Raw genomic sequence first — 27,619 nt, 5'->3', positions numbered from 1 at the left:
AAGGTAAACAAACGTAAATTTGATCTATAGGATATTGGAAAAGAGAAAATAGCTTTAAATGTTTTAACTTAGACTTTATGAAACAGTCCAAAGCTGTGAAAGATTTTAGTTGTACGTCCTTCCTCTGTCTCTTTCTCTGTTATTGGTATGTATGACGGAGTGAGATCCACGAAGCAGCCAAGAATTCCAGTACTCTGACCTGTCGAAACGAGTCTGTGGTCGGCCATTCAATTTCGGAAAAAGTGAAGAGGCAGCTTTTTTAAAAGAGAGGCTCTACCGTCAGTAACGATCAGATCCATTTGGGAAAACCGTCTTTCACATCCACTGGTTGACAATGGAACTGTCGTGATGTCACCTAGTTGTCAAGGCAAGCAAATTTTTGGGATACTTTGTTTTGTTCCAACAGTTTCCACCAGAAGTTTTCACAGTTGACAAAAAATACTCATACTCTATGTCACAGCCGTCTCTAACCCAGCGTCATTCTGCGTACATGTAGATAAAGTACAATGTATTATCGCAACAAGTAGGCAAGGTTTTACATCGCTACAACCGCAGTGAAAGTTCTATAGTACCACATCTCAAAATCTGTGGTTCTGATATATATGTAGAGAGAGAGACTTGAAAGTGAATGAGTGAGTTTTCAACGAATAGTTTGTGGTTTCAGTTTCAGAATTTTAAAGATTTTGAACAGATATGTCTTGGAACATTTTAGAGAAGGCGTTAATAACTGCACTGCTCAGCTCCATGAGTCCATACATATCATTATTACCATTGACAAAACCATAATAATCATCATTGTCACCATCAGTATTGATATTAGTATTTGGAAGTAGCAGGGTTGAAATCGTTCACGGCCTCCAGTTTGAGGTTGTCTTTGGATTCTGTGACGCGAATGTCGGGAAGTGTACTTTGAACAGGTCATTGCTTCTCTCCTTTTGCATTCTTGTACAACTCAATGAGACACTAAAATATAATCTCCCTCCCTTGCTAATATACAATGTTTTTTCTGAAATATAGGCTTATCTAAACATCAACATAATCTTCAGACACAAACACTAAGCTTAAACACAGTAGTTATTAGTACTGAATCAGACAGGGAGAAGTGTTCAATCAATTAAAATCGTGTCTTCCACCATTACAGGCAGGTGGGTTTGAGTGTTTTCTGAGATCACAATCAGTTTTTCAGTATTAAACAGTCCTCCTTGTAAAAGTCCAATCTGAAATAGGAGTGATTTTCATACAACTTTAACAACTGAAACAAACTGATAATGACTGATTCTTTCTCAATATTGAGGAGTAGATCAGTTATTTACGCTGACAAAGCTCTTCTGCTTTTAGATAAAAGGTTTAAATAGAGACAACAGTTGAATAAACTAATCAAGCAGCTCAGTTCAGCATCTTATGACCTTATATGCATTTCCCATTGTGCTGACTTAAAGATAAAACTGTTGGCTTGTTAATGCATAGTTTCACTCCCTATTGTCCTGTGGAATTACCTTATCGGGCATGCACCTCAGTTAAATAAAGTGTTCTTTCAGCAGAAGTTAGCAGTAGGAATACAATTTAAAGTAGATAAACGTACATTTTACAGAAGCCTTAATAACGTTCTTGGAATTCTTACACTAACTCCCCAATGCGATTACTCATTAATGGTTTTTGTTGCTGATAATAAAAGATAAAACGGGAGATCTGATACTGTGTGAAGAATTTGACTGAGCACTGAAAGACCTAAATCAAAAAATGCCCTGGGAGTAGACAACATTCCATTAGAACTACTGATAGCCTTGGGAGAGTTAGCCTTGACAAAACTCTACCATCTGGTGAACAAGATGTATGAGACAGGCGAAATACCCTCAGACTTCAAGAAGAATATAATAATTCCAATCCCGAAGAAAGCAGATCTTGAGTCGTGAAAATTACCGAACTATCAGTTTAATAAGTCACGGTTGCAAAATACTAACACGAATTCTTTACAGACGAATCGAAAAACTGGTAGAAGCCGACGTCGGGGAAGATCAGTTTGGATTCCGTAGAAATGTTGTAACACGTGAGGCAATACTAATCTTACGACTTATCTTAGAAGAAAGATTAATGAAAGGCAAACCTACGTTTCTAGCATTTGTAGACTTAGAGAAAGCTTTTGACAGTGTTGACTGGAATACTCTCAAATTCTGAAGGTGGCAGGGCTAAAATACAGGGAGCGGAAGGCTATTTACAATTTGCACAGATACCAGATGGCAGTTATAAGAGTCGAAGGACATGAAAGGGAAGCAGTGGTTGAGAAGGGAGTAAGACAGGGTTGTAGCCTATCCCCGGTGTTATTCAATCTGTATATTGAGAGAACAGTAAAGGAAACGAAAGAAAAATTTAAAATAGGAATTAAAATCCATGGAATAAAAATAAAAACTTTGAGGTTTGCCGATGACATTGCAGTTCTGTCAGAAACAGCAAAGGACTTGGAAGGGCATTTGAACGGAATGGACAGTGTCTTGAAAGAAGGATACGAGATGAACATCAACAAAAGCAAAACGAGGATAATGAAATGCAGTGGAATTAAATGAGGTGATGCTGCGTGAATGATATTAGGAAATGAGACACTTAAAGTAGTAGATGAGTTTTGCTGGTTGGGGAGGAAAATAACTGGTGATGTTCGAAGTAGTGAGGATATGAAATGTAGACTGGCAATGGCATAGAAAGCGTTTCTGAAGAAGAGAAATTTGTTAACATCAAGTATAGATTTAAGTGTCAGAAAGTCATTTCTGAAAGTATTTGTAAGGAGTATAGCCATGTATGGAAAAGAAACATGGGCGATAAATAGTTTAGACTAGAAGAGAATAGAAGCTTTTGAAATGTGGTGTTACAGAAGAATGCTGCAAATATTAAATGGGTAGGTCACGTAACTAATGAGGAGGTTCTGAATAGAATTGGGGAAAAGAGGAATTTGTGGTACAACCTGACGAAAAGAAGGGATCGGTTGGGAGGATATGTTCTGAGACATCAAGGGATCACCAATTTAGTATTCGAGGGAAGCGTGGAGGGTACAAATCGTAGAGGGAGACCAAGAGATGAATACACTAAGCAGATTCAGATGGATGTAAGTTGCAGTAGTTATTCGGAGATGAAGAGGCTTGCACGGGATAGAGTAGCATGGAGAGCTGCATCAAACCAGTCTCTGGACTGAACACCAAACAACCACAATAAAAATCAGTTTTAGCTGAACCAAATAAAACACAGTTACAATATAAGACGCAAAAATTATTTTCTTGTAGACTTCGCCTCCTTGTCTGGAATTCGGAATGGAATTACGTAGTGTGTTAGCGAGATATTCAACAACCTCCCGTCTAACATAAAGGAAGAAATAGAGTATCCCGACAAACTCAAAAGTAAAGTAAGAATGTACATCATTACCCATTCTTTCTACAAATTATCTGAATACCTAGATTCAGGGATTCGAAAGTTCTGTTAGCTGCACTGTAAGTTGCAGTGCTTATTATAATGCTGTATGAAAAGTAATAATGTATTGTAAATAGGACCCAGTATTTATAGATATAAAAATATTTTGTTTAACCAAATATTTGGAACCAAATAAATATTAAGCTAAATATAAACGTAGGCTTCAGCGGCCATTGTCACAATAAAATTTTTCTGGTTTTGTGACCGCATTGTCAGTGTGTAAAACCGCCGACGTTTCGGTCATTGTTGCAAGTGACAAAAACACCCTGAAGAAGGTCCCTTGCAACAGTGACCGAAACGTCGGCAGTTTTACACATTGACAATGCGGTCACAAACCCAGAAAAATATTATTGAGCGAAATACTAAACTGCTTATAGCAAACGTAGAGGTTGGACGCAAATATGGAAACACCGCGAGAAGTGCATTCTTGAGAGTAAATGCAGATGACAGCCAAGCCTGCAGGCTATGCTGTTGTATTTTGATCAAGAACGACTGCTGTGCAATGTCTTCTCAAAGCGTTCCAAGTGTCAGTCATGATCAGAACAGTGTTCAGTGTAGGTGTGAGTGCAGCATGTCGGAGCTAAGTGAATTCGAACGAGGGCAGATTGTTGTTGCTCATATGGTGGCTGTTTCTGCAACCAAGGTAGTAGAAGTGTTTCGTCTTTCACAAGGCACCGTATCAAAGAAAGGGGGTGGGGGGTGGGGGAGGAACTTAGAGGCCCAAACCACTTACCAGTGATGCAAATGGCCGGAGCAGAAGAATATGGTACCGAAGCCACATACCTGGGCTATGGAGCAATGGAGGAAAGACATTTGGTCGGATGAGTCTTTTTGCACACTGTTTCCAACTTGTGGCCGATTTTATCTTCCAGGAGTGAAATATGCTGGGATTCAGTGATAATTTGGGTACCCCTATGATGATCTTCCATGGGCCGCATCTTTGCTCTGCAAGGTCGTATTAATGCCAAGGACTGTGTGACCATTTTTGGGTGAACAGGTCCATTACTTGGTGCAACGTCGGTTCTCCAGTGGTGACGCCGTGTTCCAAGACGTCATGCCTCCTGCTCACACAGCTCCCATCATCCAAGGCTTGTTATGTGAGCACGAGGATGAACTGTGTCATCTCCTCTGGTTGCCACAGTCACGAGATCTCATTATTGGCGAGTCTTCGTTGGCTAGTCTGGAGAGAACGGTGCGTGATGGCCATCGGCGTCCGTCTTCGTTACCTCAATTTGTCACTATTTTGCAGGAAGAATAGTATAGGATTCTCTTCAAAAACACACAGGACTGCAAGTTGTTCTGAATGCCAACGGTTTTCCTGTATCGCATTAGGCATGGCAATATGTTGTGTGCGTGGTGTTCCAATATTTTTGTCCACCCCTTGTAAACAGCAGCTGTACAGTGAAACTGAGGGGGCAGCGGCTTTAGCTTTTTAAAGGAGCAGCTTCCTTACCGATGTAACGCTTAAATTCGTATGGGATAAGCGAGAATAACATTAAGCAGTATAGCGACATGAAACTTCTTGGCAGATTAAAACTGTGTGCCGGACCGAGACTCGAACTCGGGACCTTTGCCTTTCGCGGGAAAGTTGGTAGAGCACTTGCCCACGAAAGGCAAAGATCCCGAGTTCGAGCCTCGGTCCCTCACACAGTTTTAATTTGCCAGGAAGTTTCATATCAGCGCACACTCCGCTGTAGAGTGAAAATTTCATTCTGGAGTATAGCGCCAGTTTATCGTTAGTGCACTACACATGATACACTGAAGCGCCAAAGAAACTGGTTAAGGCTTGTGTATTCAAATACAGAAATACACTCCTGGAAATGGAAAAAAGAACACATTGACACCGGTGTGTCAGACCCACCATACTTGCTCCGGACACTGCGAGAGGGCTGTACAAGCAATGATCACACGCACGGCACAGCGGACACACCAGGAACCGCGGTGTTGGCCGTCGAATGGCGCTAGCTGCGCAGCATTTGTGCACCGCCGCCGTCAGTGTCAGCCAGTTTGCCGTGGCATACGGAGCTCCATCGCAGTCTTTAACACTGGTAGCATGCCGCAACAGCGTGGACGTGAACCGTATGTGCAGTTGACGGACTTTGAGCGAGGGCGTATAGTGGGCATGCAGGAGGCCGGGTGGACGTACCGCCGAATTGCTCAACACGTGGGGCGTGAGGTCTCCACAGTACATCGATGTTGTCGCCAGTGGTCGGCGGAAGGTGCACGTGCCCGTCGACCTGGGACCGGACCGCAGCGACGCACGGATGCACGCCAAGACCGTAGGATCCTACGCAGTGCCGTAGGGGACCGCACCGCCACTTCCCAGCAAATTAGGGACACTATTGCTCCTGGGGTATCGGCGAGCACCATTCGCAACCGTCTCCATAAAGCTGGGCTACGGTCCCGCACACCGTTAGGCCGTCTTCCGCTCACGCCCCAACATCGTGCAGCCCGCCTCCAGTGGTGTCGCGACAGGCGTGAATGGAGGGACGAATGGAGACGTGTCGTCTTCAGCGATGAGAGTCGCTTCCGCCTTCGTGCCAATGATGGTCGTATGCGTGTTTGGCGCCGTGCAGGTGAGCGCCACAATCAGGACTGCATACGACCGAGGCACACAGGGCCAACACCCGGCATCATGGTGTGGGGAGCGATCTCCTACACTGGCCGTACACCACTGGTGATCGTCGAGGGGACACTGAATAGTGCACGGTACATCCAAACCGTCATCGAACCCATCGTTCTACCATTCCTAGACCGGCAAGGGAACTTGCTGTTCCAACAGGACAATGCACGTCCGTATGTATCCCGTGCCACCCAACGTGCTCTAGAAGGTGTAAGTCAACTACCCTGGCCAGCAAGATCTCCGGATCTGTCCGCCATTGAGCATGTTTGGGACTGGATGAAGCGTCGTCTCACGCGGTCTGCACGTCCGGCACGAACGCTGGTCCAACTGAGGCGCCAGGTGGAAATGGCATGGCAAGCCGTTCCACAGGACTACATCCAGCATCTCTACGATCGTCTCCATGGGAGAATAGCAGCCTGCATTGCTGCGAAAGGTGGATATACACTGTACTAGTGCCGACATTGTGCATGCTCTGTTGCCTGTGTCTATGTGCCTGTGGTTCTGTCAGTGTGATCATGTGATGTATCTGACCCCAGGAATGTGTCAATAAAGTTTCCCCTTCCTGGGACAATGAATTCACGGTGTTCTTATTTCAATTTCCAGGAGTGTATGTAAACAGGCAGAAGCCGGCCCTGCGGTCGGCAACGAATGTATAAGACAACAAGTGTCTGGCGCACTTGTTAGATCGGTTACTGCTGCTACAGTGGCAGGTTATCAAGATTTAAGTGAGTTTGAACGTGGTGTTATAGTCGGTGCACGAGCTATGGGACACAGTATCTCCGAGGTAGCGATGAAATGGGGATTTTCCCGAACGGCTATTTCACGGATGTACCGCGAATATCAGCAATCCGATAAAACATAAATCTGCGATGTCGCTGCGGCCGGAAAAAGATCCTGCAAGAACGGGACCAACGACGACTGAAGAGCATCGTTCAACGTGACAGAAGTGCAACCCTTCCGCAAATTTCTGCAGAATTCAGTGCTGGTCCATCAACATGTGTCAGCGTGAGAACCAATCAACGAAACATCATCGATATGGGCTTTCGGGGCCCAATGCATACTCGTGTACCTTTGCTAACTGCACGACACAAAGCTTTACGCCTCGCCTGGGCCCATTATTACCGACTTTGGACTGTTGATGACTGTAAAAATGTTGCCTGGTCGGACGAGCCTCCTTTCAAATTGTATCGAGCGGATGGACGTGTATGGGCATGGAGACAACCTCATGACTCCATGGACCTTGCATATCAGTATGGGACTGTTCATGTTGGTGGAGGCTCTGTAATAGTGTGGAGCGTGTGCAGTTGGAGTGATAGGGGATCCCTGATAAGTCTAGATACGAATCTGACTGGTGACACGTACGTAAGCATACTGTCTGATCACCTGCATCCATTCACGTCCCTTCTGCATTCCGACGGACTTGGGAAATTCCAGCAGGAAAATGCGACACCCCACGCGTCCAGAATTGTTACAGAGTAGCTCCAGGACCACTCTTCTGAGTTTAAACACTTCCGCTGGCCACTAACCTCCCCAGACATGAGCGTTATTGAGCACATCTTGGATACCTTGCGACGTGCTGTTCAGAAGAGTTCTCCACCCCCTCGTACCCTTACGGATTTATGGACAGCCCTACAGGATTCATGGAGTCAGTTCCCCCCAGCACTATTTCAGATATTAGTCGAGTCTGTGCCAGGTAGCGGTTCGGCGCTTCTGCGTGCTCACGGGGGCCCTATACGATATTAGGCAGGTGTACCAGTTTCTTTGGCTCTTCAGTGTGTATACTACGAAATCTTTGATTCATGTTCATGTATACAGTGACTCGTTCAAAATTCCTGGCGTTTCTCCTGCCACAGAACACGATGAATGAATGAATGAATGACTCAGTGAGTGAATGAATGAATGAATGAATGAATGGTGAAAAAGCATAAAAACACACGAAAAGCTGCATTCGATTTGAAGTTCCAGTTTGCATTCATCAAGGTGCCATCCTGAGGCGTGAGCATTCCGTACTGACGCGTGTCCTGTCCCCTCCTGTTGAAACCGTGCTCCAACTGTGAGCATGTGGTTGAGACTTTCCCGAACAGACTTACTGTGTGCTGGGGTATGCTTTCATGGAGTTTACAAACGACTGTGGATAACGATCATGTAGCAGTAAACTCCGACTGCGGAACACGAGACATGAAACACCTGTATCAGTGTGGCCGTGAGACTGCCGCACCGCACCAGGAAACCGTAATGAGCCAACCAGCTGCGGCTTGGCGTGGATTAGCTGCTGCTGCGTCCTGACCTCAGGCGTGGCATACATTTACTGGAGAATCTCACAGTGTGGGATTCTTACCAGGAAAGATTTATGAGGCTTGTGTCCCAGGTCAGTCACATGATGATACATACATTGTGTTAGGGGTATAAGTACAAACATTTTTATTGGCAACTGAGGACAGTGTACTGAACGACATCAGTATTTCTTTCATTTGCAGACTAATAATTTAGCTGTTGAGAGCAGTATTTTCTAGGTTTGTTAGTAACTCTAAATACATGTGGCAAGAGGAAGCCATTAATGGTTATTTTCCTCTGGACAGCTGCTCAGGCGTTGAAATGTAGACGCATGGACACAAAACGGTCAGTCTATACTGACAGGCGTAGTATCCTAGTGGTGCAGTAAAAAGGCATCAGGTTGTAAATTACGTGATGTGTTTGCGGGAAGATTTTTAGACGCATGGATAAAACAACGAACTCACTAAAGTTGGTACATACTAAGGTACCAATGATCACATCTGTACCTAATCCCTTACACCCTGTACATCGTTAGTATTTCAGAGTAATTTGACTTGGAATCTGGTCTAGAAATTTTGGTAGTAGTGCCAAACCATGAAGTGCTACAATCAGAACCTCTACACCTGCAGCTCTGCTCAGCAAGTCAACTCACGGTGCGTGGCGGAGGGTGCCTCTGGAGTCACTCTCATTTCCCCCTTTCCCTATTCCATTAGCGAACCATGCGTGGGAAGGACGGCTATTCGTCAGTCCCCATATGAGGACTTTTCTGATTTCCAGATCTCAGTCATATCAAGGGAAGTATTTTGGAGGAAGTAATCGTGTCTTCTTGGAAAGTACCTGTAGTGGACTGGCCAGACAGCCAATCCACTATACCCGGTAGCCGAATAGCACGCGTTAAGCTCACGCAGACTGGCGTGAGGTCTGGAACAGTAAAGTAGTTGAGTCTAGTAAGAAAAGAACGTAGTTGCTGGAATACTTAACTTTATTCCATAATTGGAGAACATCGGTCTTGATGATACATAAGTGTAATCTCAATAAACTGGTAATGGCGCCTTGCTAGGTCGTAGCAAATGACGTAGCTGAAGGCTATGCTAACTATCGTCTCGGCAAATGAGAGCGTATTTGTCAGTGTAGCTTCGCTAGCAAAGTCGGCTGTACAATTGGGGCGAGTGCTAGGATCTGTCTCTAGACCTGCCGTGTGGCGGCGCTTGGTGTGCAATCACTGACAGTGGCGACACGCGGGTCCTACGTATACTAACGGACCGCGGCCGATTTAAAGGCTACCACCTAGCAAGTGTGGTGTCTGGCGGTGACACCACAGTACCCTTTCCGAATTGCAACAATGAACCTCTGTGGAACCACAACGACACTCTTGCAGTGTCTGCCAGCGCAATCTGGTGAGCATCTCCGTGCCATTACAAATGGAACCATGACGCAATCAGCCGCTTATCTTACGATCTCTGTATCCTCTGCAAATCTTACAGAGGGTGGAGAGAAATATGGAAACACTAGAAACATAACACCTCATCATGCATGATACGGCGTAGGAAATCGGTTGCCATTCAATACAGCTTCCAGTCGTCTTGGAATGGAGAAACACGGGTGCCGTATGGTTTAAAATGAATCTTGTAGCATTCTTCCTGCAAAATAGTGGGAGATTCAGGTAATGACGATGGAGGTGGACAGCGATCACCGCCCTTCTGTCTAAAGTAGACCACAAAGGCTCAATAATATCGACATCTCGTGACGGTGGTGCTCAGGGTAGACGCGACAGTTCATCAGCGTGATCACAAAACCAGTTCTGGACTATAATAGCTGTGTGATCAAGGGGCCCTATCGCCTTGGAACTCAGCATAACCATTGGGGCACAAACATTGTGCCATGAAATGGATGTTATTAACCTAAATTGTCATAGTAATTCGAGCTTGCAGTGTCACCATGGGGCCCATGGAATATCACGATATAGCTGCTCAAGTGATCACCGAACCCCGTAACGTTTCACTCCTGGGACCAAATTTAGCCTGAATTGGGAAACAGTGAGCAAAAAGACTCATCCTACCAAATGAAATTCCTCTATTGCTCCAAAGTCCAGAGTTTATGGCTTGAGCACCACGTTTTCCCGTTAGGGAACGTGCATCACTGATGAATGGTTTTGGAATTCCAGCTCGCTCTCTAATTCACTGCTCCCTGGAGGCACCTTCGTGTTATTTATTTGCTGACAGGGTTCGCGAGTGCCGCTTCATTTCTGCAGTGACTTTTGCAGCTGTCGTCTCCTTATTTTTCGTCGCAGTCCTCTTCAATGGCCGTCCGCCACGATCACTCAACACGCACTTCCGTCCGCACTGTGACTCGGTGGACGATGTCTGTCCGCTTTCCCTACAAACGGTATAAATGCTCGAAAATGTGCCTCTTGAAACACCAAACACTTCGGCTAACTTGGATACTGAAGCATCCACCATATGAGCACCAACAATCTGCCCACTTCAGACTTCACTTAATTCCGACAAATGCACTCACTATTGTAAGAAAACGAAACGACTACAGCCGTCCTTACGATCTTATTTATTGTGCAGCTACCACTTTCGGCGCTTCAATGCGCCATCTTCAGGCCTTAGTTGCTACTGAAAGAATTATCACGATCCATATAGAGGGTTTCCCAGAAAGTAATGCACCACATTTTTTTCTCAGCCGAAAACAATGCTACGAATGTGAAACGTTACGTACGTATTATTTGAAGACACCTGAATGAGCGCACCAAGTTTCCGTCACTTCCGACAGATGGCATAGCTGCAGGACAGTTTCAAAGTGGCATCTGTAAGTCATGTACGTTACTAGCAACGTACCATCATTGAATTTCTCACTGCAGAGAAAGAAACTGTCGGGAATGTTCACAAACGCTTGTGCAAAGTCTGTGGAGCATCTGCTGTCGACAGAAGTACAGTTACTCGCTGGGCACGGAGGGTGAGGTCATCATAAGGCGGTTCGGCGGAGCTCCACGATTTGCAGCGGTCGGGGAGACCATCCACGGTTGTCACGTCTGACATATTACAGCGAGGCACCTCGGACATTCACTTTTTTGTGCCACCAAAGGATGCCGTTCGTGGAAGACATTTTGAAGACGACGAAGAGGTGGTTCACACAGTGAAGCACTGGCTCCGCCACCAGGACAAGGATTCGTACCGACAGGGCGTACACGCCCTTGCTTTGCGCTGAAGGAAGGCCATAGAACTGGATGCAGATTATTTGAAAAAATGGGGTGTGTACATAAAACAACATTCTTTCGCGTGTTTAATTCTCATTATGTTCAATAAAGAATTATTGAACAAAAAAAATGATGTGCATTACTTTCTGAGCAACCCTCGTATATACACTCCCTCAGTGGCCAACATAACTGGTTTACTCATACTACCTGTAACTGTGGTGTCAGTACTTCAACCATGAACTGTCAGTTGTCTGTCTAAACCAGTTATTTTAGCCACTGATGCAGCGTATATATATATATATATATATCGGGATTCAATGCGCCATCTTCATGCGCATTGAATCCCGAAACTAGTAGCTACACAATAAATAAGACCATAAGGCAGGCTGTAGGCGTTTCATTTTCTTACGATAGTCAACAGCCGTGGTCCCCAAGATCTCCAGTAAAAAAGGATGGCCATGCAAAAACGCACTCACATTGTTCTGACCACGATTGAAACTTGCAACGTATTGAGAACATTGCACAGGTGCCGTTCGTGACCAGACACGCCGGCGCACCCTGCAGGCTGGGCTGTCACCTGCCTCTACGCTCAGGCACACACACTCCTCGTCAGTGCATATTTCTGTCCAACCTCTGTACGTGCTGAGGGTTCTAGAACTGCCAGTAATAATCAAAAATCGGTCCAACGTGAGTTATGTAGGCCATTTCTCTTATGAATAAATTACATTTTCCTGGGATACTTCATAGGAATCGCAGCGCCTCATCTGCATTTTCTATTGAATACATTGTGGGGGTGAACAGTGATCAATGTGCTGCAAATATTTACTATCAAAAACAGTATTGATCACAATTTATTACAGTGACTGGTTTCGACCACTACTGTGGTCATCTTCAGACCAATGAGTAAGAACCTCCTTCTGGTGGTAAATCACCACCAGAAGGAGATTCTCACTCATTGGTCTGAAGATGACCACAGTAGTGGTCGAAACCGGTCACTGTAATAAATAAATTGTGATCAAGACTGTTTTTGATACTAAATATTTGCATTTTCTGTACCTACGTTTATATGGTCGTTGCAGACGGTTGCTACTATATACTTCACGGTTGTTGCCATTCCCAGTCGTTCGTCGTCAATAGTGTAATCAAAGAGCATTAGATTTCTTCGCCAGTTTATGTGCAATACGTGACATTTATTTATATTGAGAATCAGCTGCCAATCCCTACACCAAGCATTGAATCTCTGAAAGTCTTCCGGAATTTCGCTGCTCTCCTGTAGATAACAGCATCGCCCGCGAGCAGCCTCAGGGAACTTTCGATATTAGTCACTAGACAGTTTCATTTAATCGTTTTGTCCAATATGGGAGCTGTATTTTAATGTCAGCAGATTCTGAAACTGTATATAAGAATCTAACTTCCTATGTAGGATTGGTTGCTGGATGTTTGATCAGTTCTGTTCTTTTTCTATCTAATTTCAATTCTTCCCGTATGTTGAACAGTGTAAATCCTGTCTGATACTCACCAGTTAGACGGACTGTTTTGTTTCTTGTCTGCTGTGTAAAATTTTGGACAGAATTTTATGACTAGTACCAAGGAAATCCCTCTGCAGCTACTGATTTCCTTATGTAAAAGGCGTAGTAGGACACACGGAGAGGTTTCGGAGGTTCACTTTCCCCCAAGACCAGGCACCTGCGAGAAGCGCATGAGCGAGACATTTGCCACCTACGATCCACATCCTTCCCTGGGACTTCGTTATTTCTTAGGTTCCTTGAGGTACTCCCGAAGCTACCTTTAGGCACTAAATGTCGCGATGTTGCATCAAAGAGAGCTTGGATTTGTTTGTGACGGATCTTCTCGACGAGCTTTGCCCACGAATCCACTGAACATTCAGGTGGATCGTGAATAGGAATTGTGGAACAACCATATTCTACACATGTTAAATGTTCAACATCTCAGGCAACGTGCATTCTTCCCCACACGTGGACGGACTGAAGGACTGAAACTTAACCAAGCAGTTGCCTGACGAAGGGGCAGTATCGCAGACTTTTTAACGTCCTTGATGTAAGAGTTTATGTTCAGATTGTCCGTGGTCAGAACATTGAGAGGAGGCAGTCTATCGTTTGTGTGTAAAGTGAAGTGCTTTATTTGATGAATCGTTTAATTTTTCTTTGCAATTTGCCTAGCGAAATATGCCGGCCGGTGTGGCCGAGTGGTTCTAGGCGCTACAGTCTGGAACCGCTACGGTCAGGTTCGAATCCTGCCTCGGTCATGGATGTGTGTGATGTCCTTAGGTTAGTTAGGTTTAAGTAGTCCTAAGTTTTAGGGGACTGATGACCTCAGCGGTTAAGTCCCATGGTACTCAGAGCCATTTGAACCATTTTTTCCTAGCGAAATATAAATTAAACATGCCTAAAGTGTGTTCAGCGTTCAATTGCACAAATCGAGTGACAGGAGTAAACAAAGACATGGGTCACAAATTTGAAACGGGACAAATGTTTCCCAAGTACAACGATCTGCATCCGGTCACTTCACTTCAATGAGAAATATATCTACGACACGAATGATCAGACGCTCCTTTTGACTTTCGACAGTCGATCAGTAAAACTCTTAATGAGTCGTCAGTAGCACATAGTAAGTCTGTAATTTAATAAATATACTGCTTTTACATATTTTCAGACAAACAAAAATACAGAATTTCTGCGCTACTCACCGTTTCTGTTAGCTAACTACAATGCATTTCGAAGTTTACTCCACTATCTTGAGGTTGTACTTGCTCTAACTGCATTGATTTACGTCCAATATGTGAGCAACAAGAAGTTATTGTGGGTGGACGAAAATTTTATCTTCATCGAAAAGTTTATCCATGTTTCGACTAAATCTTTCTTTGTTGCTGCCAGTGTACACAGAAATCACGCTTGTTTACTGTTTTTTGAGAAAAAAATAAAGTTGCCATAAAGTTATAGAAATTCAGTTTCGATGGAGGGTGGCACAGCAGACGATGTTCTTGCCTATAGATGAAATAGCTGACGGGAATTCAGTTTACTTCAAACATGGTGGACGTATAGCCACCCAATGAAATTTAAATTCGTTGACCCAACAGACAGACGTCGCCACAATAGTGTCCATCACATACATATCCTCCACTGCGCGACGCGGTGAAGAGGAACTCTTCTGCAAACGCTACAGTTCTCCAGTTAGCTCTCCAACGACGGCGTTTACATGCCGATATGGGGCTGAGATGTTTGAGATGTTTGTGGTCCTCAGGCAATGAAAGCCAGCCTGGAGCGGGGTGTGCTCCAGTCCGCCGCAGTAGAGGACGTCAAACCGTCTACGCAGACAGGAACACAGCTGTTGTAATCGTTGAGCTGTCCTCGCACAAGTGGTGAAAGTTAATGCTAACATTGACTTCTCACCTCTTGATTATTGCATCAGGTCAACACAATTCGGCTCACTATTGTGAGTTACCACTGTTATAGAAGTATGCAGGACTTTTTAGTTGGAGTAGTTGTTAACAAATGGCATTGCATCTTCAGTTCTTTTGGGTGGGTATTTGCTTACTGTTAAGTTGGTGCATAAGTTTGTAGCGTTTTTGTTTTGCATGTTGGTATTCCAGTTGCTATGTGTTTGTTTATTTATCGACTGTCATTATTTTATTTGTAGTTCACAGTAGGTATTTGGGTTTAGTAAGCGCGAAAATGGCTCGGAGATGGTCACCTAAATCTAGTGGCAGACGCTAAAAAAGAGACGATGCACATCGAAGTGTAATTTACTGTTATAATTACGTTAGCGTAGTTTCCTAGAGGGCACCCAAGATGTTGCTTCCCGCTACATTTATATCGCGAAAATTTCGCGAACTTAATATTAGGGATTCGAGGCTTACCAAGAATCATTGTTCTAGCGCACCATTCGAGACTACAACAGAGAACAAGGTGGCTGTGGTAGACAAATTTCCCTCCACCACACACCCTAAGGTGGATTGCGGATTGTAGATGGAGATGGAAAATAGAAGCGGTTGGGTATCTTCATTAGCGGTTCTCTAAACCCCGAAGGACGTTTTAAAGATGTCAGTGCTTCCAAATACGCTCTACACGTTGAAACTAAGTCATCGAAAATACACTGAAGCGCCAAAGAAATACAGGGATATCTAAACAGGCAGAGACGGCACTGCGGTCGGCAACGCCTATATAAGACAACAAGTGTCTGGTGCACTTGTTAGACCGGTCACTGCTGCTACAATGGCAGGTTATCAAGATTTAAGTGAGTTTGAACGTGATTTTGTAGTCGGCGCACGAGCAATGGGACACAGCAACTCCGAGGCAGCGATGAAATGGACATTTCGGCGTACGACCATTTCACGAGTGTACCGTGAATACCAGGAATCTGGGGAAACCAGAATGAAATTTTCACTCTGCAGCGGAGTGTGCGCTGATATGAAACTTCCTGGCAGATTAAAACTGTGTGCCCGACCGAGTTCGAGTCTCGGTCGGGCACACAGTTTTAATCTGCCAGGAAGTTTCAATCTGGTGAAACGTCAAATCTCCGACATCGCTGCGGCCGAAAAAAGATACTGCAAGAACGAGACTAACGACGACTCAAGAGAATCGTTCATCGTGACACAAGTGCAACCCTTCCGCAAATTGCTGGAGATTTCAGTGCTGGGCCATCAACAAGTGTCAGCGTGTAAGGTGGCTGTAATTGGCACCTTACAAGCACTCATCTACATACTTTGCCGTGATTTACAACTGGAATTAGGTATAATTTGATAGGTTGTACATCGTATATATGAATATTTAAAGACAACTGACATTGTCATGTGCAAATCAAATGGCTCTGAGCCCTATGGGACTTAACTTCTGAGGTCACCGGCCCCCAGAACTTAGAACTACTTAAACCTAACTAACCTAAGGACATCACGCACATCCATGCCCGAAGCAGGATTCGAACCTGCGACCGTAGCGGTCGCGCAGTTCCAGACTGAAGGGCCTAGAACCGCCCGGCCACTCCGGCTGGCTGCCGTGTACGCCTTGTGAATAGTTGTTAACGCTTATTGCATGAAAGGTGACGGAGTGCCTCTATTATCAAAACGGCGTAATGAATGATTGCTGGAACGCCAGTGGAAATGAAACAGCAGGCGTAACTCAACCCGTGGGTGGAAAAGCCCACACAGATGTGTTGGTCCTGCTTAACACAGGAAGTAGCCAAGACGGAAAGTCGGGGAACCTGAGCGCTGAAGCACAATACAGCGGTGGCCGGACGGGATGTAATGTGAATATATTTTCACGCAATTTGGGTGGATAGATCCTGAGAAATCAGTACCCAGAACAACCACCTCTGCCCGTTATAACGGCCTTGATACGCCTGGGCATTGAGTCCACTGCTCGGATGGCGTGTACAGGTACATCTGCCCATGCAGCTTCAACACGATACCACAGTTCATCAAGAGTAGTGATTGGCGTATTGTGACGAGCCAGTTGCTCGGCCACCATTGAACAAACATTTTAAATTGGTGAGAGTGCTGGCCAGGGCAGCAGTCGAACATTTTCTGTATCCAGAAACGCCCGTACAGGACCTGCAACATGCGGTCGTGCATTATCCTGCTGAAATGTAGGGTAGAGCCACGGGTCGCAACACATCTCAAATGTAACGTCAATCTTCAAAGTGCCGTCTATGCGAACAAGAGGAGACAGAGACGTGTAACCAATGGCACCCCATACCATCACGCTGGGTGATACGCCAGTATGGCGATGACGAATACGTGCTTCCAATGTGCGTTCACCACGATGTCGCCAAACACGGATGCGACCATCACGATGCTGTAAACAGAACCTGGATTCATCCGAAAAAATGACGTTTTGCCATTCGTGCACCCAGGTTCGTCGTTGAGTACACCATCGCAGGCGCTCCTGTCTGTGATACAGCGTCAAGGGTAACTGCAGCCATGGTCTCCGAGCTGATAGTCCATGCCGCTGCAAACGTCGTCGCACTGTTCGTGCAGATGGTTGTTGTCTTGCAAACGTACCCATCTGTTGACTCAGGGATCGAGACGTGGCTCCACGATCCGTTACAGCCATGCGGATAACATGCCTGTCATCTCTACTGCTAGTGATACGAGGCCGTTGGGATCGAGCACGGCGTTCCGTATTACCCTCCTGAACCCACCGATTCCATATTCTGATAACAGTCATTGGATCTCGACCAACGCGAGCAGGAATGTCGCAATACGATAAACAGCAATCGCGATAGTCTATAATCCGACTTTTATTAAAGTCGTAAACGTGATGGTACGCATTTCTCCTCCTTACACGAGGCATCACAACAACGTTTCACCAGGCAACGTCGGTCAACTACTGTTTGTATATGAGAAATCGGTTGGAAACTTTCCTCATGTCAGCATGTTGTAGGTGTCGCCACCGGCGCCAACCTTGTGTGAATGCTCTGAAAAGCTAATCATTTGCATATCACAGCGTCTTCCTCCTGTCGGTTATATTTCGAATCTATAGCACGTCATCTTCGCGGTGTAACAATTTTAATGGCCAGTAGTGTATTAGATCGCGTAGCCATAAAAAGGGACAGATTTGGGCAATTGATAGTCACATTAGTTAGGAAGTTTATTTGTATCTCTTTATGTCCTTTGGACATTGATATGTAAACGTTTGTGATATATAAATGGGTTTTAATCTACAATAAATGGATAAGCAGAAACAGCATTTATCATTTTGCAGTACTAGTTCTCATAATCATTCATTTATGTTTATGTTATAATTTATATATTAAAGGACAAGAAGGAGGAGATAATATTACCATTTAGAGATCCTAAGATCTGCTTCAGGGTGTAGTCAGACAGGGCCAAATCTTCATTTTCGTGTTCAATATTTTCCGTTGCGCACATTCATTTTACACACACCTGCAGAAGCATCTTGGAAACATCATCGATATGTAGAATGAAAATTTCACTCTACAGCGGAGTGTGCGCAAAGGTCCCGAGTTCGAGCCTCGGTCCGGCACACAGTTTTAATCTGCCAGGAAGTTTCATATCAGCGCACACTCCGCTGTAGAGTGAAAATTTCATTCTAGAAACATCCCCCAGTCTGTGGCTAAGCCATGTCTCCGCAATATCCTCTCTTCCAGGAGTGCTAGTTCTGCAAGGTTCGCAGGAGAGCTTCTGTGAAGTTTGGAAGGTAGGAGACGAGGTACTGGCGGAATTAAAGCTGTGAGGACGGGGCGTGAGTCGTGCTTGGGTAGCTCAGTTGGTAGAGCACTTGCTCACGAAAGGCAAAGGTCCCGAGCTAGAGTCTTGGTCCGGCACACAGTTTTAATCTGCCAGGAAGTTTCATCATCGATATGGGCTTTCGAAGCCGAAGGCCCGCTCTTGTACCCTTGATGAATGCACGACACAAAGTTCTACGCCTCGTCTGGGCCCGTCAACACCGACATTGGACTTTTGATGACTGGAAACTTGTTGCGTGGTCGGGCGAGTCTCGTTTCAAATTGTACCGAGCGGATGGGCAAGTACGGGTGTGGATACAATCTCATGAATCTGCATTTCAACAGGGGACTCTTCAAACTGGTAGAGGCTCTGTAATGGTGTGGGACGTGTGCAGTTGGAGTGATATGGGATACCTAATACGTCTAGATACGGCTGACAGGTGACACGTACGTAAGCATCCTGTCTGACCACCTGCATCCATTCATGTCCATTGTGCATTCCTACAGACTCGGACAATTCAGGTAGGACAATGCGACACCCCACATGTCCAGAATTGCTACAAAGTGGCTACAGGAACACTCTTCTGAGTTTAAACACTTCCGCTGGCCATTATTGGGCATATCTGCGATGCCTTGCTATGTGCTGTTCAGAAGAGATCTATTCCCCCCTAGCACTCTTACGGATTTATGGACAATCCTGCAACATTCATGGTGATAGTTCCCCCCGGCGTTACTTCAGACATTATTCGTGTCCATGCCACGTCGTGTTGCGTCGCTTCTGCGTGCTCGCGGGGGCCGTACACGATATTAGGCAGTTGTACCAGTCTCTCTGGCTCTTCAGTGAATTTCATTTATACCTAGACATAATATCATTAAGGGCAGTGTCTTGAAAAAAGCTGTAGGAAGAACACAGACGAAAGAAAAACGACGATAGTGGAATGGAGTCGAATTAAGGCAGTCGATGCTGGCGAATTAGATTACAAACTCATACGCTGAAAGTGTCAGATGAGTTTTGCTATTTGGAGAACAAACTAAAAGATGATAGTACAAGCAAAGAATATATAAAATGCAGATTGAAAATAGCAAGGTAAGACTTTTCGAAAAAGAGAATCGCGTTCATATCGAACATAATTTTAAGTTTTAGGAAGTCTTCTGAAAGCATTATTTTGTAGTGTAACCGTACAGAGAAAAAACGTGGACAATGAACAGAAACTACAAGAAAAGAATAGTAGCTTTTAAAAGGTGGTGCTATAGAGCAATCCTGAAGCTTAGATTCGTAGATCGGTTAACTAATGAAGCGGTATTGATTCGAATCGGGGTTAAAAGTATCTTACAGGACAATTTGGGCGAAAGAGACTACAGGTTAGAATGGCATATCCCCAAGCATTATGGAATATTTAATTTGGGAACAGATAGATGCGTCTGTATGATGAAGGGTAAAAATTATAGGAGATGAAGGTTCGGATTGTTCAAATGGCTCTGAGCACTATGGGACTCAACTGCTGTGGTCATAAGTCCCCTAGAACTTAGAACTACTTAAACCTAACTAACCTAAGGACAGCACACAACACCCAGCCATCACGAGGCAGAGAAAATCCCTGACCCCGCCGGGAATCGAACCCGGGAACCCGGGCGTGGGAAGCGAGAACGCTACCGCACGACCACGAGATGCGGGCAAGGTTCGGATTGAATAAGCACGCATCTCAAATAAATTCGCACTGCACAAATTTAAAATGAAAATATTAGTCACCCTCTTCGAATAGTAAAATATATTAACATAATTAATTTGCATGGACCTATTCGCTTGAATATTTCAGTGAGCAACATATATGAATTAGGACGTCAGAATATACCTCTGAAATCCCGTGGCGCCAGGGACAAAGGTGACACTTGAGATGGAAATATCGGCAAGACTTAAAAGAATGGTTAGAGGAATTTTAGTAGTTTGAAATGAGTTCGATTTCAAGGAAAATCCTCGACCCTGTCACCCGACGTGATTTCTTGAGCTCTTGAAGCTGGGTAACACCATTTCCAGACAGCTCTGTTCGTTAACGGGGTACAGCGGAAAACGCACAAGATGTCTTACGACCCACAGCGTCTCAAAGATATCTCACCGACTAGTGCTGTCATAACAAACTAAAGGCATCGTCGTCAGCGTTTTGTTACGAATACATTACAATTAGATTCATTGGCATTAAGCGTAAGTGCGAACCAATTAGCAAACAAGGTTATCTGAAACTTTCATTTTAAGGATGATTGTTGGGGTAAATAGTGTGTTTGAACTAAGTGTAATCAAAATTTTCTTCGCTGTTACATTCCGTTTGTTACACTGCATTCTCCTAAGAGCACGTTTGGTCGTAGTTACAATATATTTTTTTAATTTAAGTTCTGCTTTTTGCGTGGAAGTGAATCAAAAGTTTTTATTCATAGCCATGTTAATATTTCGTGTACAATACCTTAATGATTTTTAATTCTTTTCGTTTTTTAGTCTCATCATTTCATTAAATCATAAATTGTATAGAGAAATGTTATAAAATTAATTAATACTTCCAATATTATGGGAAATTATGAACGAAAGTTAAACTGATTGTAGATCGCACTTTGGAGACTCACGTGACGGGTAAGTGGACTAAGGGAGGAAGAGATCCACCGTGGGCTAATAGCAAAATCCGAAAAATACTGAGTAAGCAGACATTGTTGCAATCTCGGTTCAAAAAGAGGGTGCGGAAACACCGACAGACAAAAGTTAGTGGATACTCGCCAGTCTATAAAAAGGTCGATGTCCGAAGTATAGAATTTCCACCGTCATAGCGAAAGGTCTTGCCAAGAAAATTTTGGTCCTACGTAAAATCACTAATCTGGTCGACGGCTTCTATCCAGTCACTCGCCGGCAAACAGCAAATAGAAAGCTGAAGTTTTAAATTTCGCGTTTGAAAAATCATTCATGCATGGGGATCGTAGAAGCATACTATCATTTGATCGCCTCACAGACCGAGGACACATCTATAGGCATCCCTGGCGTTGAGAAGCAACTGAAAGATTTAAAAACAAATAACTCACCAGGTTCGGATATAATGTTAATTTAATTTTACAGGGATAACTCTTCTGCATTACTTAGCTCGCATTTGTCACGAATTTCTCTTCTAGCGCAATGACCCAAGTTAGTGGAAAAAGGTGCAGGTGACTCCTCCCATAAGCAAGGAGGGTAAAAGAGAGGACCCGCAGGATTCGGATATAACACATTTTTTTCAGTCAGAAAAGCTTATATCTACAGACCAGCACGGATTTAGAAATCGTAGCTCATGCGAATCTCAATTTGCGCTTTTCTCGCGCGATATACTGCGAACTGTGTATGAAGGGCAACCGGCTGATTACATATTCATAGACTTCCGGAAAGCGTTTGACACAGTGCCCTACTGCAGATTGCTAACGAAGGTCCGAACATACAGAATAGCTTCTCAGATATGTGAGTGGCTGGGAGACTTCTTATGTAACAGAATCCAGTACGTTGTCCTGGACGACGGATGTTCAACAGCTACGCAGCCGCAGTCGTCCGGAGTGCCTCTGGGAAGTGTGATAGGACCGCTATTGTCCTCTGTATACTTAAACGATATGACGCATAGGGTAAACAGAAGCCTGCATCTGTTTGCTGGTGATGCTGTAGTATATTGGACAGTGTCGTCGTTGAGTGACTGTAGGAGAATACAGAATGACTTAAGACAGAACTTCTCGTTTGACATGATGTATGGCAACCTGCACTAAATGTAGAAAAATACAAGGCGTATAATTACGAAAAACAATCCTGTAGTGTACGAAAACTGCATTAGTGATGTGCTGCTTGATACACTCACGTCGGTGAAATATCTAAGAGTAAAGTTGCAAAGCGATATGAAATGGAATAAGTATGTAAGGCAGGTAGTAGCGAATGGTCGATTTTGATCTACTGCGAGAAGTCTAGGAAAGTGTGGTTCATCTCTAAAGGAGCCCCCATATAGAATATTAGTGCGACCCATTGTTTAGTACTGCTCGAGTGTTCTCGACCGCTATAGGTCCATTAAAGGAAGACATCGAAGCAAGTTATAGGTGCGCTGCTAGATTTGTTACCAGTAGGTTCGTTCAACACGCAAGTACTATGGAGACGCTTCGTGAATTTAAATGGAAATCCGTGTATGGAAGGAAACGTTGTTCCCGCGGAACACCATCGAGGAAATTAGGACGACTGGCACAAAGGATTTCAGATCGATTCCGTATTCCTGGATTTCCGGAAGGCTTTTGACACTGTACCACACAAGCGGCTCATAGTGCAATTGCGTGCTTATGGAATATCGTCTCAATTATGTGACTGGATTTGCGATTTCCTGTTAGAGAGATCACAGTTCGTAGTAATTGACGGAAAGTCATCGAGGAAAACAGAAGTGATTTCTGGCGTTCCCCAAGGTAGTGTTATAGGCCCTTTGCTGTTCCTTATCTACTATATAAACGATTTGGGAGACAATCTGAGCAGCCGTCTTCGGTTGTTTGCAGATGAGGCTGTCGTTTTTCGACTACTAAAGTCATCAGAAGATCAAAAAAACTGCAAAACGATTTAGAAAAAATATCTGAATGGTGAGAAAAGTGGCGGTTGACCCTAAATAACGAAAATTGTGAGGTCATCCACATGAGTGCTAAAAGGAACTCGTTTAACTTAGGTTACATGATAAATCAATCTAATCTAAAAGCTGTAAACTCAGCTGAATGCCTAGGTATTACAATTACGAACAACTTAAATTGGAAAGAACACACAGAAAACGTTGTGGGCAAGGCTAACCAAAGGCTGCGTTTTTTGGCAAGACACATAGAAAATGTAACAGACCTACTAAAGAGACTGTCTACACTACGCTTGTCCGTACTCTTTTGGAATACTGCTGCGCGGTATGGGATCCTTATCAGATAGGACTGACGGAGTACATCGAAAAAGTTCAAAGAAAGGCAGCACGTTTTGTATTATCAAGAAGTATGGGAGACAGTGTCACAGAAATGATACAGGATTTGGGATGGGAATCATTGAAAGAAAGGCGCTTCTCGTTGCGATGGAATCTTCTCACGAAATTCCAATCACCAACTTTCTCCTTCGAATGCGCAAATATTTTGTTGACACCGACCTACATAGGGAAGAACGATCACCACGATAAAATAAGGGAAATCAGAGCTTGGACGGAAAGATATAGGTGTTCATTCTTTCCGCGCGCTATACGAGATTGGAATAATAGAGAATTGTGAAGGTGGTTCAATGAACCCTCTGCCAGGCGCTTAAATGTGATTTGCAGAGTAACCATGTAGATGTAGACCGCAGAAGTAGTCTGTTTCCGCCGACGTACATTTCGCGTAACGATCGCTAAGACAAGGTGAAAGAAACTAGGGCTTGTAGGGAGGCACATAACAATCATTCTCCCGCTCCATTTGCAAATGTAACAAGAAAGGGAATCACTAGTAGCGTACAAGGTACCCTTCACCGTGCACCATATGGTAGCTTGCGGAATATGTATGTAGATGTACAGTGGGCGTGAAACCCCGTACCTCGTAGTATCGAAAGCTAATTGATTTGATTTGTTTTTGGCACAAGTACTTACTTACGTAAATGTCAAGTATATCAGTATGTTCCCCACCACGTCATAAACACATTTTCATACGTCTCTGTGCTCTTCTTGACAAATTTCTGAATTTCTGAGCATGTCCGATGTTATAGTTCGAAATGCACCCTAAACAGCATAGCGCAGTTATTCGTTCGCAGCATAACGACGTGCAGATACATGCGCCTTGGTGACACCCCATAACGAGTTGTCAGTGCGCTGAGGTGAGGACTTCCTGGCGGCCATTTCAAGGGAGCTGGTACTGCTGATGAACCACGACCTATCCACCGTCTTGGAGGGTGTTCACTTAGGAACTGGCGCACTACAAGAGAGCAGTGAGGGAGCGCTCCATCTTGCTGCAACCGTAAGCGTTCAGTGAGATCCCTTTCGTAAATCCTCAAGCTGAGTTATTAACCATGTTTGTAACTTGTATAAATGATTTGCGCCATTCACAGACCCTTCAAAAAATACGATCGGAGCAGATATTGTGATGTCGTCGGGTTCCTTTCCAACTCGACTGTGTAATGAGGATTCTGTTTGCCCAAACGGCAATATTTCTAGCACGTGAGATGCGATAAATGGCACATGGATGTGAAAATATAACCTTGGCACGGTTCACTGCACTTGGAAATTGAATTAACAAAGCGTGGCACGCTAAAACGCGCTCATTCCGGTCTGTATCCGATAACTCGTTTACGAACGTCGGTCGAAAGGTCTGACATTAAGATCTTTTTCCATGCGATCTCGCATTGTTGTCCTCGGTGTACCAAGTTCAGTAGCACGTTCAGGTGTCGACTTCATAGGAGATTGTTCAATCGGAGCAGAGACTCTGTCACATGTTTCTTCTCGTGTCTTCTTCCTTGCACTGCACGGCCTGCCTTTAAAACAGCCAAAACCAAAAGCACGTCTTTCCTAATCCAGAAGTGTTGCCGTTCGCTATGGAGTCTTTTTAAATCCTTCCTGGAACGCTCCCATAATATGTGTCATTGCCAGCCCCGTACTTTGTCGCTGGTTCTAATGGTTCAAATGGCTCTGAGCACTATGGGACTTAATTTCTTAGGTCATCAGTCCCATAGAACCTAGAACTACTTGAACCTAACCTAAGAACGTCACACACATCCATGCCCGAGGCAGGATTCGAACCTGTCATCGTAGCGGTCACGCGGTTCCAGACTGTAGCGCCTAGAACCGCACGGCCACTCCGGCCGGCTGATAAGAAGTAACAAAGCTATCGACTTGCATAATAACATTTGATAATAAACAGGGGTTACAGGGGGACGGGGACTTCTCGCCCACTCGTACACGAATAAATCTTAAATAATGCTTTACAGGCTTTTAATTCAAAAATTGCTTGAAGCGTTATTTTTTTGGTTGTCACGAGATTCCCCTGGAAAGTTCTGAACCACACATTCTGCCTAGGCGTCTAGAGATCCTAAATACGGCCCTGCCGGATAGTTCCTTCTTCGTGGTTTGGTTTTCCAATTGTGTACTTCTGCGACCTTTCATTACACTCGCTGAAACTCACACCTGTCTCCTCTCTTTTACCTTCGAGTGATTGATCCACACCTTGTACTCTGCGGGGACACCGTTTTCAAAATGTGAATTCTTCTGGTTTGTGAATCTCCCACCTGCAGTGTTGTACCACTTTCCGCAGCTATCCTTATGCAGAGGACGGTGAGGCGCGCATGCATTACGCTTCGTTGTAGGGTTCGCTGCCAACAGCACCGGCCAGGAAAAAGAGTTGTAATGTTGTCCAACGCAAGGTCGGTCGGTCGGCCCGCAAATTATAACTCGTCTTAGACGAACTGCGGTCCGTGGCGCTGCTTGGCTCTAGGCTGTCGCTCGCTCTCTCCTGTCCTTTGGTGACCAAATGGGCCACTGCGACCAGCGCGGTAGCTGCTCTAGTTGTGGGCAGGGGCGGAAGACCGCGGTTAGAGAGAACCTGTTCCCGTCCTTGGAGGGACCAGCCGGCGTGGGCTGGTTAGTTCACTTCCCACTAGATCCAGTCAGGCAAAAAGCTGTTTGCTGAAACTTCCAACGTGCTTCCTCTAACTGGGCAACGAAAGACTCTAACATAGTTATTCGTGGAAGCGTGTATTACACTACTGGCCATTAAAGTTGCTACACCAAGAAGAAATGCAGATGATAAACCGGTATTCATTGGACAAATATGTTATACTAGAACTGACATGTGATTACATTTTCACGCAGTTTGGGTGCATAGATCCTGAGAAATCAGTACCCAGAACAACCACCTCTGGCCGTAATAACGGCCTTGATACGCCTGGGCATTGAGTCATCAGAGCTTGGATGGCGTGTACACGTACAGCTGCCTATGCAGCTTCAACACGACACCACAGTTCATCAAGAGTACTGACTGGCGTATTGTGACGAGCCAGTTGCTCGGCCATCATTGACCAGACGTTTTGAGTTTGTGAGAGCTCTGGCGAATGTGCTTTGCCAGGGCAGCAGTCGAACATTTTCTGTATCCAGAAAGGCCCGTACAGGACCTGCAACATGTGGTCGTGCATTATCTTACTGAAATGTAGGGTTTCGCAGGGATCGAATCAAGGGTGGAGCCACGGGTCGTAACACATCTGAAATGTAACGTCCACTGTTGAAAGTGCCGTCAATGCGAGCAAGAGGTGACCGAGACGTGTAACCAATGGCACCCCATACCACCACGCTGGGTGATACGACAGTATGGCGATGACGAATACACGCTTCCAATGTACGTTCAGTACGATGTCGCCAAACACGGATGCGACCATCCCGATGCTGTAAACAGAACCTTGATTCATCCGAAAAAATGACGTTTTGCCATTCGTGCACCCAGGTTCGTCCTTGAGTACACCATCGCAGGCGCTCCTGTCTGTGATACAGCGTCAAGGGTAACAACAGCCATGGTCTCCGAGCTGATAGTCCATGCGGCTGCAAACGTCGTCGAACTGTTCGTGCAGATGGTTGTTGTCTTGCAAACGTCCCCATCTGTTGACTCAGGGATCGAGACGTGGCTGCACGATCCGTTACAGCCATGCGGATAAGATGCCTGTCATCTCGACTGCTAGTGATACGAGGCCGTTGGGACCCAGCACGGCGTTTCGTATTACCCTCCTGAACCCACCGATTCCACATTCTGCTAACAGTTATTGGATCTCGACCAAAGCGAGCAGCAATGTCGCGATACGATAAACCGCAATCGCGATAGGCTACAATCCGACGTTTATCAAAGTCGGAAACGTGATGGTACGCATT

The sequence above is a fragment of the Schistocerca americana genome, chromosome 3 (assembly GCF_021461395.2).
Source record: "Schistocerca americana isolate TAMUIC-IGC-003095 chromosome 3, iqSchAmer2.1, whole genome shotgun sequence".
NCBI lineage: Eukaryota > Metazoa > Arthropoda > Insecta > Orthoptera > Acrididae > Schistocerca > Schistocerca americana.
This window is presented reverse-complemented; position numbering follows the sequence as displayed.